The sequence below is a fragment of the Coenobita brevimanus genome, chromosome 76, assembly GCF_032717465.1.
Source record: "Coenobita brevimanus isolate Jiangsu-jjx chromosome 76, ASM3271746v2, whole genome shotgun sequence".
In the NCBI taxonomy this organism is placed as follows: Eukaryota; Metazoa; Arthropoda; class Malacostraca; order Decapoda; family Coenobitidae; genus Coenobita; species Coenobita brevimanus.
In genome coordinates this window covers 14,838,188-14,852,627 of record NC_137029.1, presented here as the reverse complement: position 1 = coordinate 14,852,627, position 14,440 = coordinate 14,838,188, and the positions used below count along the sequence as shown (strand labels likewise).

The window sequence follows — 14,440 nt, the reverse complement described above, 5'->3', positions numbered from 1 at the left end:
ATGGGTAAAGGAATTAAGTAAACCAATATCTTAAATTTTCAAGAAATCCCTGAGACAAGGTAAACTACCTGATATTTGGAAGAAAGCAAACATTGTTCCTATATTCAAGAAAGGGAATAGACAAAATCCACTCAACTGCCGACCAGTATCACTGACCAGTGTTGTAAGCAAGTTATTAGAAAAGCTTATAAGAAAAGCTTGGGTAAATCATCTAGAAGAACACAATATGATAACAGGAAGACAGTTTGGTTTCAGAAAAGGAAAATCATGTGTTACTAACCTGTTGAGCTACTGTGACAAAGTAACAGACACATTACAGAAAAGAGAAGGATGGGTGGACAGTATCTATTAAGATTTCAAGAAAACATTTGACAGAGTACCGCACCAAAGACTTTTATGGAAACTGTACCATCAAGGAAGAATTCGAGGCAAACTGTATTATTGGATGCAAGATTTTCTAATAAAAAGAGAAATGAGAACAGTACTAAGATGAAATTACTCATCATGGAGAGAAGTGACTAGCGGAGTTCCATGGGGCTCAGTGCTGGCACCAATCATGTTTTTAGTGTATATAAATGATATAGACAGTAACACTGGAAATGAAAGCTATCTAAATATATTTGCAGATGATGCAAAAATTCAAAGGAGAATTACTAACACAGACTCTTGTAAAGAGCTACAAGAAGAATTAAATAAACTTTATGAATGGAGTAATACTTGGCAAATGGAATTCAATGTGGACAAGTGTCATGTAATCAAGTTTGGTAAAAGTGGAAAGAAACCTGATTGGGATTATAAGTTAGGAAATAAAACCCTACACGCATCAGAAAGAGAGAAGGACGTAAGTGTAATTATCAGTAACAGACAATCTCCGGCTGACCACATAAATGAGAAGGTACGGAACATGTATACACTACTTCCAAAATATGAGAATAGCGTTCACGTACATAAATGAAGAGATGCTAAGATAGATAATAACATCATGCATCACACCAACCCTGGAGTATGGATCAGTATTCTGGAGTCCTCATCTCAAAAAACACATAGACAAGATTGAAAAAGTTCAAAGGGCCACTACAAGATGGGTACGAAGCTTAAGGGATCTAAGCTATGAAGAAAGACTAAAAAAACTGAATCTACCAGCAGTACAGGAGAGAAGAAAAAGAGGTGACATGATTATGCCATATAAGTTCATATCAGGGAAGGAGAAAATAGACATAAATGATTAAATAACCTATGGGGATGCATCAACAAGAGGACACTGCAAAAAACTGCATAAAAAGAGCGGTGATATAGACATAAGGATATTTAGTTTCCCAAATAGAGCACTTGATCAGTAGAATGCACAACCAAATGAAGTAATGTGTGCCAAAACAATTCACAAATATAAGGATATGTATGATAAATATGGTTTAAGACACGGGACAGTACGAGCTTGACTCATTCTTGTAAAGATATAATTAGGTAAGAACACACACACACACACACACACACACACACACACACACACACACACACACCACAACACAAAGGGTGGAAGAAAAGTCAAGAGGAAGGAAATGTAAATTTGAAAGAGATTATAGAGCAACAAATCAAGGAAAAGGTGGAGAAGGAATTGGTTAGGGTACTGAGAAGTACAGAATCTTTAGTCAGGGATGTAGGAGCTAAGAAAAAATGTTTGATAATTTCAGGAGTAAAAGAAGAACATATGACAGTAAAATCAGAAAGGGAGGGAAACAACGAAGCTCAAGAAGAGATTGAAGAAGTGTTTAGGTTAGGAAAGTATGATGAAGGAGGGGCGAGACCACGTAAGGAAAAGTTTAAATCTCAGTTAATGGTAAATGAAATCAACAGAACATGGAAGTTACCAGAGAAAGACGGGTTCAAGAATGTTTTGATAAGGAGAGATGCGCATGAGGGAGGAAGAGAGTTAATAAAAGAAGCAAAGGCAAAAAACGAGCTGAAAACGGAGGAAGAGAAGACAATGTTCTTTTGGAGAGGTATGGATCTGAAATTGAGGATGTGGTACCGACGGAGAGAGGGAGAGAAGAGGGAATAAAGAACAGCAAAGAAAGTTTGAAAGTGGCAAATACTAGAGTTGATGGTATAATATTGAGAAGGTTAAAAATCAACGATTTATTGAGGGTACATGAACCAGATGTTATGTGCTTTGCAGAGACCAAGTTAAGAGAGGATATTGGTATCCATATGTGATATGGTAAATGCAAGCTGTGGAGAAGAGACGGAAAAGAAATAACGAGAGGAGGAGTGATGATAGCAGTGAAGAACAACATAAATGTGGATACTATGGAAATGGGAGAGGGTAGAGTTGAAGTGATTAATGTGAAATTAGAAACTGGAGAGAATGGCACGAGAGATATGGCAATAGTATATGTTCCCCCAAAGACAAGGGCATGGAATGATGATTAATACTGTACCAGGAGATGTTATCAGACATGGTTATGTAGTTATCTACAGAAAATGATTGAGAAAAGCAACAATATAATTCTAATGGGTGATTTTAATTGTAAAGAGGTAAACTGGGAGAAATGGGACTCAGGAGGCCGTGAGGATTCGTGGGGCTGTATATTGTTAAATATAGCAATGAATAATTTAATGACCCAGTGGATCAAAGAAGAGACACGATTTTGAGGTGATGACACCATCAAAACCAGATTTACTGCTAACCAGAGAACATGATGTAATTAAATCTTTGAAATATCTGTGTTCTTTAGGAAAAAGTGATCATGTGGTCATTGAGTTCCAGATTATAAAAGGGAACATGGTGCCAAGAGACGAGCTTTATAGGCCGGGAAGGTACAACTTTGGGAAAGCAAACTTTAGAGGACTGAGAAAATTTTTCGAAAATGCGGATTGGAGAAAATTCAGAGAAACAAGAGAAATACAGAGGAAGTGGGATATCTTTCTAGACCTCTATATTTCAGGAGTGAGAAAATATGTTCCAAGAGTATGTGGGAAAGAAAACAGGAAAAAGGATTGGTTTAATAGGTGTATGATAGCAAAAAAAAAGAGGGACATGGCATGGAACAACTGGAGAAAGAGATGTAATAATAGAACAAAGGAAGAATACTGTATAAAAGAACTAGAAATGAATATACAAGAATACATAGAGAGGAAGACAGGAACATTGTAAAGATATAATTGGCAAATGTAAGAAGGAATCCAAATTGTTTTATAGATTTGTCAGTGGCAAATTGAAACAAAAGGAAGGAATCACCAAACTGAAAGTTGAAGGAGAGGTCTATAAAGATGCGGCAATGCAAGCTGAAATAATAAATAAATGTTTCCAATCAGTTTTCACTAAAGAAGGAAATTTTGTGGAAGGGGAGTGAGTGACTAGAAATGTAGTGATAAAAGATATAAAAGTAGAAGTGCAGGAAGTGTATAAATTACTGGAAACTGAAGATGTAAGGAAAGCCCCAGGACCAGACGGAATCTCTAATTGGGTACTGAATGAATGCAGAGAACAACTGTTGGATAAGATTCACAGTTTAATTGTTTGTTCTTAGGAAGAGGGGAAGGTGCCTCGGGAATGGAAGAAGGCAAATTTGGTACAAGTTTATAAGGAGAGAAACAGGGAAGAAACCCTGAATTATAGACCAGTGTCCCTGACCAGCATGGTCGCAAAATTGTGTAAGAAAATCCTGAAAGATAGGTGGATAAAATATCTGGAACAGATGAACAATTTGGCTGAGAGTCAGTTTGGATTCAGAAGTGGAAGATCATGTGTTTCCAACTTGTTGAGCTTTTACTTAAGAACTATTGACGTGCTATAGGAGAGAGAATTTTTTAAATGAATAATTTTTTTTGGACAAGATATTGTAAACCATAAGTTTTTTCTTCATACTTAAAGCATGTAAAATATTTTGTCAGTAAAAAACTACTACTACTGTGTGTGTGTGTGTGTGTGTGTGTGTGTGTGCGTGTGTGTGTGTGTGTTCTTACCTAACTGTATCTTTACAGGAATAAGTCAAGCTCGTACTGTCCCGTGTCTTAAACCATATTTATCGTACATATCCTTAAATTTGTGAATTGTTTTGGCACATACTATTTCATTCGGTAGTGCATTCCATTGATCAATTGCTCTGTTTGGGAAACTGAATTTCCTTACGTCTTTATCACCTCTCTTCTTATGCAGTTTTTTGCAGTGTCCTCTTGCTCATGCTTCTCCATATGTTAAGTACAGTAATCATTTATGTCTATTTTCTCCTTTCCTGATATGCACTTATATAGCATTATCATGTCACCTCTTTTCCTTCTCTCCTGTAGTGTTGGTAGATTCAGTTTATTTAGTCTTTCTTTGTAGCTTAGGTCCCTTAAGCTTGGTATCCATCTTGTAGCGGCCCTTTGAATTTTTTCAATCTTGTCTATATGCTTTTTGAGATGAGGACTCCAGACTACTGATGTGTATTCCAGGGTTGGTCTAATGAATGATGTTATTATCCTTCTTAGCATGTCTTCATTTATGTATGTGAATGCTATTCTCATATTTGCAAGCAGTGTATACATGTTCTGTACCTTCTCGCTGATGTGGTCAGCCGGAGATAGTCTGTTATTGATAATCACACCTAGGTCTTTCTCTCTTTCTGATGTGTATAGGGTTTTATTTCCTAACTTATAATCCCAATCAGGTTTTTTTCCACTTTTACCAAACTTGATTACATGACACTTGTCCACATTGAATTCCATTTGCCATGTACTACTCCATTCATGAAGTTTATTTAATTCTTCTTGTAGCTCCCTACAAGAGTCTGTGCTAGTAATTCTCCTTTGTATTTTTGCATCATCTGCAAACATATTCAGAGAGCTCTCATTTCCAGTGTTACTGTTTATATCATTTATATACACTAAAAACATGATTGGTGCCAGCACCGAACCCTGTGGTACTCCATTAGTCACTTCTTTCCATGATGAGTACTTTCCTCTTAGTACTGTCCTCATTTCTCTTTTTATGAGAAAGTCTTGCATCCAACAAAACAGCTTGCCTCGAATTCCTCCTTGATGGTACAGTTTCCATAAAAGTCTTTGGTATGGTACTGTGTCAAAAACTTTCTTGAAATCTAAATAGATTCTGTCCGCCCATCCTGCCCTTTCCTATATTGTGTTTGTTACTCTGTCATAGTAGCTCAACAGATTAGTAACACATGATTTTCCTTTTCTGAAACCAAACTGTCTTTCTGTTATCATACTGTGTTCTTTTAGATAATTTACCCAAGCTTTTCTTATAAGTTTTTCTAATACCTTGCTTACAACACTGGTCAGTGATACTGGTCGGTAGTTGAGAGGATTTTGTCAATTTCCTTTCTTGAATAAGGGGACTATATTTGCTTTTTTCCAAATATCAGGTAGTTTCCCTTGACTCAAGGATTTCTTGAAAATTAAAAATAATGGTTTACTTAACTCCTTTGCACATTCTCGTAATACCCAACATGAAATTTCATCAGGACCATTTGCTTTTTCTCTGTCTAATCGACTTAGCTCCTCCTGTATTACTTTTTCTGCTATTTGTATATCTGGTAGTATGTGTGGACATGCGTGTTCCACATAGTCCCTCTCAAAATTTTTTTCTTCTGTAAAAACTAATTGGAAATTCTTATTTAGTGCTTCACAAATATCTTTCTCTTGTGTATAAGCGATTCCCTCGTCCATAATGGATTGTATTATATCTTTTACTTTGGTTTTGCTTCTGATACAGCTGTAAAACACCTTTGATTGATCACTACTTTTATTTATTATATCCTCCTCAAACTGTTTTTGGGCTTCCCTCCTTATTCTTGTATAGTCGTTTCTTGCCTGTTTGTAATTATTATACGCCCTTTCACTATTGTGTCTTCTGTATCTATTCCACAACAATTCTCTTCTTTCTTTGATGTTTTACATTCTGTATTGAACCATTTCTGTATTTTCTTATCTGCTTCTCTGTGCTGTGGGATGTACTTCTGGACTCCTATTTCATAAAACTCACAAAATTTTTTATATACAGCATTTAAATCTTGTCCTCTAAGCTCATTTTCCCAATCCACTTCTAAGAAATACTTCTTTAGGTCTTGATAATTTCCCTTTTTATAGTTTAGGCTCTTTTTATAACTGCCATTGCTGTTTACTATGTCATATGCTATCCTGAAGTTATAATTTAGTACTGCATGATCGCTTTTGCCGAGTGGAGGGTGATATATTAAACTGTCAATGTCATTTTCTTGCCTAGTAAATATTAGATCTAGCACGGAAGGTACATCAAGTCCTCTTTTTCTGGTGGTTTCCCTCACATGTTGTGTTAAGAAAAACTCTTGCACGAGATCCAGGAGCTTTTGGTCCCAACAGCTTTCTTGGCTATTTATATCTAGAGTATTCCAATTTATATTTGTATTGAAGTCCCCAGTTAGTATAATTCTTTCCAATTTCTCTTCCATTTTATGTAGCAATGATCTTATACTCTGAATTGTACTCTCTGCCAGGTCCTCATATTCGTCTCTTTCCCATGTGTTTGATCTTGGTGGCATGTACAAATTTGCTACAATTACTTTACCTTCAGATGTGTCGATCTCTACTGCAATCAGTTCTACTTGTGGTGGTATATCTAGGTTTATTTCCTTGACTTTTAGATTTTTCTTAGTGTGTGTGTGTGTGTGTGTGTGTGTGTGTGTGTGCGTGTTCTTACCTAATTGTTCTTACCTAATTGTATCTTTACAGGAATGAGTCAAGCTCGTACTGTCCTGTGTCTTACACCATATTTATCGTACATATCCTTAAATTTGTGAATTGTTTTGGCACACACTATTTCATTTGGTAGTGCATTCCAATGATCAATTGCTCTGTTTGGGAAGCTGAATTTCCTTACGTCTTTATCACCTCTCTTCTTATGCAGTTTTTTGCAGTGTCCTCTTGCTGATGCTTCTCCATATGTTAAGTAATCATTTATGTCTATTTTCTCCTTTCCTGATATGCATTTATATAGCATTATCATGTCACCTCTTTTCCTTCTCTCCTGTAGTGTTTTTAGATTCAGTTTATTTAGTCTTTCTTCGTAGCTTAGGTCCCTTAAGCTTGGTATCCATCTTGTAGCGGCCCTTTGAACTTTTTCAATCTTGTCTATGTGCTTTTTGAGATGAGGACTCCAGACTACTGATGCATATTCCAGGGTTGGTCTAATGAATGATGTTATTATCCCTCTTAGCATGTCTTCATTTATGTATGTGATTGCTATTCTCATATTTGCAAGCAGTGTATACATGTTCCGTACCTTCTCGCTGATGTGGTCAGCCGGAGATAGTCTGTTATTGATAATCACACCTAGGTCTTTCTCTCTTTCTGATGTATATAGGGTTTTATTTACTAACTTATAATCCCAATCAGGTCTTTTTCCACTTTTACCAAACTTGATTATATGACACTTGTCCACATTGAATTCCATTTGCCATGTACTACTCCATTCATGAAGTTTATTTAATTCTTCTTGTAGCTCCCTACAAGAGTCTGTGTTAGTAATTCTCCTTTTTATTTTTGCATCATCTGCAAACATTTTCAGATAGCTCTCATTTCCAGTGTTACTGTTTATATCATTTATATACACTAAAAACATGATTGGTGCCAGCACTGAACCCTGTGGTACTCCACTAGTCACTTCTTTCCATGATGAGTAGTTTCCTCTTAGTACTGTCCTCATTTCTCTTTTTATGAGAAAGTCTTGCATCCAACAAAACAGTTTGCCTCGAATTCCTCCTTGATGGTACAGTTTCCATAAAAGTCTTTGGTGTGGTACTGTGTCAAAAGCTTTCTTGAAATCTAAATAGATACTGTCCACCCATCCTTCCCTTTCCTGTATTGTGTTTGTTACTCTGTCATAGTAGCTTAACAGATTAGTAACACATGATTTTACTTTTCTGATACCAAACTGTCTTTCTGATATCATACTGTGTTCTTCTAGATGATTTACCCAAGCTTTTCTTATAAGTTTTTCTAATACCTTGCTTACAACACTGGTCAGTGATACTGGTCGGTAGTTGAGAGGATTTTGTCTATTTCCTTTCTTGAATAAGGGGACAATATTTGTTTTTTTCCAAATATCTGGTAGTTTACTCTGACTCAAGGATTTCTTGAAAATTAAAAATAATGGTTTACTTAACTCCTTTGCACATTCTCATAATACCCAACATGAAATTTCATCAGGACCACTTGCTTTTCCTCTGTCTAATCTACTTAACCATCTCCTGTATTACTTTTTCTGCTATTTGTATATCTGGTAGTATGTGTGGACATGCGTGTTCCACATAGTCCCTCTCAAAATTTTTTTCTTCTGTAAAAACTAATTGAAAATTCTTATTTAGTGCTTCACAAATATCTTTCTCTTGTGTATAAGTGATTCCCTCATCCGTAATGGATTGTATTATATCTTTTACTTTAGTTTTGCTTCTGATATAGCTGTAAAACAGATTTGGTTGATCACTACTTTTATTTATTATATCCTCCTCAAACCGTTTTTGGGCTTCCCTCCTTATTCTTGTATAGTCGTTTCTTGCCTGTTTGTAATTATTATACGCCCTTTCACTATTGTGTCTTCTGTATCTATTCCACAACAAATCTCTTCTTTCTTTTGATTTTTTACATTCTGTATTGAACCATTTCTGTATTTTTTTATCTGCTTCTTTGTGCTGTGGGATGTACTTCTGGACTCCTATTTCATAAAATTCACAAAATTTTTTATATACAGCATTTAAATCTTGTCCTCTAAGCTCATTATCCGAATCCACTTCTAAGAAATACTTCTTTAGGTCTTGATAATTTCCCTTTTTATAGTTTAGGCTCTTTTTGTAACTATCATTGCTGTTTACTATGTCATATGCTATCCTGAAGTTATAGTTTAGTACTGCATGATCGCTTTTGCCGAGAGGAGGGTGATATATTAAACTGTCAATATCATTTTCTTGCCTAGTAAATATTAGGTCTAGCACTGAAGGTACATCAAGTCCTCTTTTTCTGGTGGTTTCCCTCAGATGTTGCGTTAAGAAAAACTCTTGTACGAGATCCAGGAGCTTTTGGTCCCAACAGCTTTCTTGGCTATTTATATCTAGAGTATTCCAATTTATATTTGTATTGAAGTCCCCAGTTAGTATAATTCTTTCCGATTTTTCTTCCATTTTATGTAGCAATGATCTTATACTTTGAATTGTACTCTCTGCCAGGTCCTCATATTCGTCTCTTTCCCATGTGTTTGATCTGGGTGGCATGTACAAATTTGCTACAATTACTTTACCTTCAGATGTGTCGATCTCTACTGCAATCAGTTCTACTTGTGATGGTATATCTAGTTTTATTTCCTTGACTTTTAGATTTTTCTTAGTTAATATTATAATTCCTCCTCCTTTTTTTAAATATCTGTCTCTTCTCCATATATTGTATTCCTCTAAGTTTAGTATGTCATTTGATATCCTTGGTATTAATTTGTTTCAGTTAGGCATATTACTTGTGGTTCATTTTCTCTGACATAATCATTCATCTCTAGTAATTTAGATACCATTCCATCCACATTTGAGTACATCAACTTTATCATCTTGTTTATATACTTGTCCTGACATGGTTCTACTACCTTCCTCCTTTTTCTTCCATCCTGTTTGTGTACCACTTTCGTACCTGGAATCCTATTACTGTACTTTGTAAAACAATTTCTTCTTGTCCTCTTCTGATCTTCCCTCATTTTTTGTTTTTGCTTCCTTCCTTTTCTCTTTCAGTAATTCCATTTCCTCTTGTGTTAGACATCTTTTTATCCATACATTTTTGAACTCCTCTTTTTCCTTAAGATTCTTTGCATTTTTTAGTATCTCTTCCACAGTGTTTACACTCTGGAAAGTCACCTTTAGAGGTCTTGTCTTGCTTTTCTCGTATTTCCCTAATCTTTTGTGTTCCTCTATGTCTTTACTACAGATTTCCTCTGATACTTCTTTCAGTAAGCTCATTACATTTGCCATCTCCTTTTTGTCTCTTGTGATCTTGTTTTTAACTTCATCCTCTTCTATACCAGTGATTACTATTGATTTGTTTATCTCTACTGAATCTCTGACTAACTTTGGATTGTTTTGGATTATTCTTTTCACCTCCTTTTTAATGGTTTTTTCCTCCACCCTTGTTTCCAAGTCTTTCTTTACTTTCACCATTTCTGCATATGTGGTTTCTACATCATTTTTATAGCTTTGCACAGCTTCATTTACTTGTGTTATCTTCTCCTCAATATCACTGCTCTGGTCAATAAGACTGCTAACTTGCCTAATTGTCTCTGTGTCATTTTTGAACTCTTCCATAACACTCTCGTGATTGACTACTGTACTTGCCATTTCACTAATTTTCTTCCTAAGTGTACTCAATTCCACGGTTAGTTCACTGATGGTTGTGTCTTTCTTATTGGCCTCCCTTCCTAGTTTTTCTATTTCTTCCTTTTGCAAGTGCATCTGCTTCTTTATTTCATCAATTTCATTTTTGAAAGCTATTTCTAGTTTGTTTACACGTTCAACCAGTCTATTGTGGGTCTCTACTTCAACCAGTTCTTGCTAGAAATCATCATTTTGCTTTTTACCTTTATCCCTTTTCTTTTCCAAATTTGTTTTACTGAAGTATGTATCCATTTTGCAATACTTAAAGTGCAAAGCATATACTTATAATCTCCGTCTTGTTGTAAACAAACCTCAGAGATGACTCAGCGTATTCTTTCGTCTTGGTTCTATTTCCTGTTTTTACAAGTCTTGTTGAAACTTATTATTTTTTTCCTTTTTATAATGAACAATCATTTAGTCTAACCTGGTACTGAGCTTGACTCATACAAAGATACTATTTAGGTAATGCCACTGGCCGTGATTGGTACGGAGCACCGGCCGGTGTCACACGTCCACCTAGCTTGAATCCCTCTGTGTGTGTGTGTGTGTTTCTTGGTGTCTTTACTTTCCTGGTGAAGGAAAGTTGTGGTGTTTGAGCACATTAGTAAATGAGTATTTGATAATTTATTTTACAGACACACAATTAGCATATTAAAATAACTGAAGAAAACTTATTCGTATCAGTTTTAAGTACAATCGGGAGCAGAGACATTTTGAGTGTTTTATTAGCAGTAAAACATAATCATATCCAAAATGCATACCTGTATCAGTCTTGGTCATCTAAATGGCTCTCCATGCTACTCAGTCTCTGGCAGCCTCCCCATTCAGTCCCTTATCCTTGAGGTCACACTCTATGACTGTGTCCCAGGTGTTTTTCAGTCTGCCTCTCACAACGTCACCCCTGATGTTCACATTCCTCACTTTCTGCACTCAGTTGTCATCCTCCATCCTCTCCACATGCCCAGACTATAACAGCCTGCCCCTCCACATCACAGCACTGATACACTCCAGTCCCATCCTCCCTCTCAGCTATTCTCCCAGGCCACACATTCAAGGACTCACTGTACATTTCTTTAATCATTGTAATTTCTGTATATTTGAGTGTACAGATATCCTCTTCCTTTACTTCCTAGGTCTCACTACCATACAACATTACTCTCATAACACATGCCACATACAATATAAAGATACCTTGCAGTCTGCCTTTAATACCATAGCATCTTTTGTGCGCCCACTTATCAGAAATGCTGCACAAGACAGAGTTACTTTCCACATGCTTGTGGCAAACTGCACATAGCCACTCTACCCCTGCTTTGACAGTACTGTATTGCCACCAGACCTTGATATCATCTTTTTTGTTTTGTCCCCATTGACCCTCAAATCCTTGTGCTCTATTCTGTCTTTCCACTTCCTAAATCTTTGCTCTGCTTCCCTCTCATTCTCTGCAGTCAGCATCAACTCATCAGCATACAGCATCTCACATGGGAATCCAGTTCTAAAGTCATATGAAAGAGCATGTACTATGACAAACAATATGGGGCCCAAGACTGACCCTGGATGCCTGCCAGTATTCATAGAAAACTCATCACTCAAATCTCTATTCACTCTTGCCTGGGTATGAACACCCACATTCTTAGCCATAGCCACTCTAACCAGCCACTCTTCAATTCCAATATTTCTCATTGGCCGTTTCCCCACCTTCGATGCCAACTCTAAATCAACAGAAACAAAATACAGATCCCATTTCTTTCCCTATATTTCCTGAAGCTGTTGGACAATGAATAAAGCATCAGTGGCCCCTTTGCTTGGCCATAATCCAAAACTGCATGTCATCAGTATTCACTCTTTCCCTAATCATACCTTCTAGGAGTCTGTCCATTACCTTCATTATCTGGTCCAAAAGTTTTTGCCTCTGTTATTTCCTCCCTTTCCCTTGTACAGATTTACAATCACGTTCTTTGGCCAGTCATCTGGGACAACTCATCTATAATCATATTTGTCAGATGAGTAATTAACCCCACTCCAATATCTCCTGAAATCTTCAGCATTTCAGCAGTCAACCCAGACACACCTACCACCTTCCCCAACTGCATCTTGTCTATTGCCGGCTCACAGTAGTTGCATCAATCAAATGCAAGGGGCCAAATACTGGATCTGCTGACAAAACTTTCCTCTTCCAGTCAAACTCCTCATTCAGCACTGGTTATAATTCTGTCTCCAGGTGTCTTTAATATCCTCACTGCATCCATCTCAGCATTTACTTCAACAAACAAGGGATGAGGCTGGGGCACACCTAGTGTCTGACTTGGCTCATATCTCTGATTGGGGTAAAAATAACCCTGTTGTTTTTAATGCATCCAAAACTCCGATCTCACACCTATCAACCTGACAGAATCTTTCACGGGAGTACCCACTAATTTTTAACAATAGCCAGCTCAATCTTGCATCATCTTTAAACATACTTAGTGTTTCATTCTCTTGGGATTTATCTTGGAAAGAACATATTTCCCCACTTGTAAAAAAAAAAAGATTGGGTGTGCTGAGCCAACTTTGTACCTTCTTTACCCCTGCACAGTTGACTTTATACACGGGTTTTCTTTGCGCCTGTGTAGAGTAGAACTCTCATGTGTAGGGAGGCTCCCCACACACAGCTTTTCTCAACAGGGTGGAGTCAAAGGCTTTTCATTTCATGAACTCTCCTCCTTCTACTGGCTTCCTTCAGCCTCTGTCTCTTCATCGCACTGTTGCATCTTTATCTCTTTTCTATCGCTACTTCAATGGTCACTGCCCCTCTGAACTGTCTGCTTGCATCTGTTCACCACTATGGCGGGCACGTAGCTTCCATCTAGCAACAAACTTTCATCCCTCTTCTGTCCACCCCTCTAATGGAAGAGTTAACCGCTGCTTCCAGTCTTTCATGTATGCAACAGGTCAACTCTGGAACTGTCTCCCTCTGTCTGTATTTCCTACTGCCTACGATCTCCAGTCTTTAAAACGCAGTGTGTCCAGGCATCTTGAAATGAATGGACTTGAATTTGGCTCTCTGTTGTCTTGTTTTTGTTTTTTTTTTCTTAGAGGGAGCAGTGTGCAGGCCACTGGCCTTTGGCTCCTTCCTTGCATAAAAAAAAAAAACTACTACCCTTTCCTCATCATTCTTCACACACTGCTTACATAGTATATCCCTGTTTTCCCTCCTCATCAAATTTACCATTTTAAATACCATATTCTACTTTCCAGTGCTATTTGGGTTATCCAATAAAAGTCTCCGAGATGCAGATATTGCTCAGTACACCTTCTCTCTAGCTGTATGCTTGACAGTCAAGTATTCCTGTCTGTTACCATCCCTTTTCCATGCCTGGAAGAGCCTTCTTTTCTCCTTAACTGCAGCTTCTACACCCTTATCCCACCACCATGTTACCTTTTGTCCTGTAGGGTCCCTTGTTCTTCCACAGACTGAATCAGTAACTTTCAGGTGATTGTTCTTGAGAGCTTTGGATTATTCATCTTCCTATTTCTCCCATCTTTCCTGTCACTGCTTATTGCTTTTCTTTCCGTTACAGGTGGCTTTACATTGAGTGACAAGCCAATGGTTTCCTGTAAGCCAAGAAACCATTTACAATGCTGGGTGGTAACCATATAACCAAACCATACATGTTCCCTACGTGTCAAGTGGGTTGGTGGAGGGTTAGTGCCCCTCCCTGTAAAACAAATAACTCAGAGTCAAATGGCCACCCCGTACGGGATTATGGTGTCTGGCAATAGATAGATGGATAGACTTCTGATATAATGTACTTTGAAATGAAGCCTGGGTTTTTTGCTCTCCTCCCCAGAAAAAGAAAAGATTATACTGTATGTTAAAATCCTTCTTGAAAATATATACCCACAAGTATTGTTGTGTGACAGTTTAAAATGATGGAGAAATATAGAGGACAAAAGTGAGGGCAAACATTCATGAATGTCTTTTTGGCCCATGTTGTCATGCCAGTATCAAGTACTGGCTTGCTTAGAAAATTAGCTACTTAATATGGGACTGATTTTTCAGTGTATGTAATGTATTT

At 37.2% G+C, this 14,440-nt stretch overlaps 1 protein-coding gene across 1 annotated transcript in view; it reads left to right on the top strand.

Annotated features, from left to right (window-relative positions):
* Nep3 (M13 family metallopeptidase neprilysin 3) overlaps window positions 1-14,440 on the top strand; it is a 659,418-nt gene that overhangs the window by 438,064 nt on the left and 206,914 nt on the right. The gene's annotated exons all lie outside the window — the stretch shown is intronic.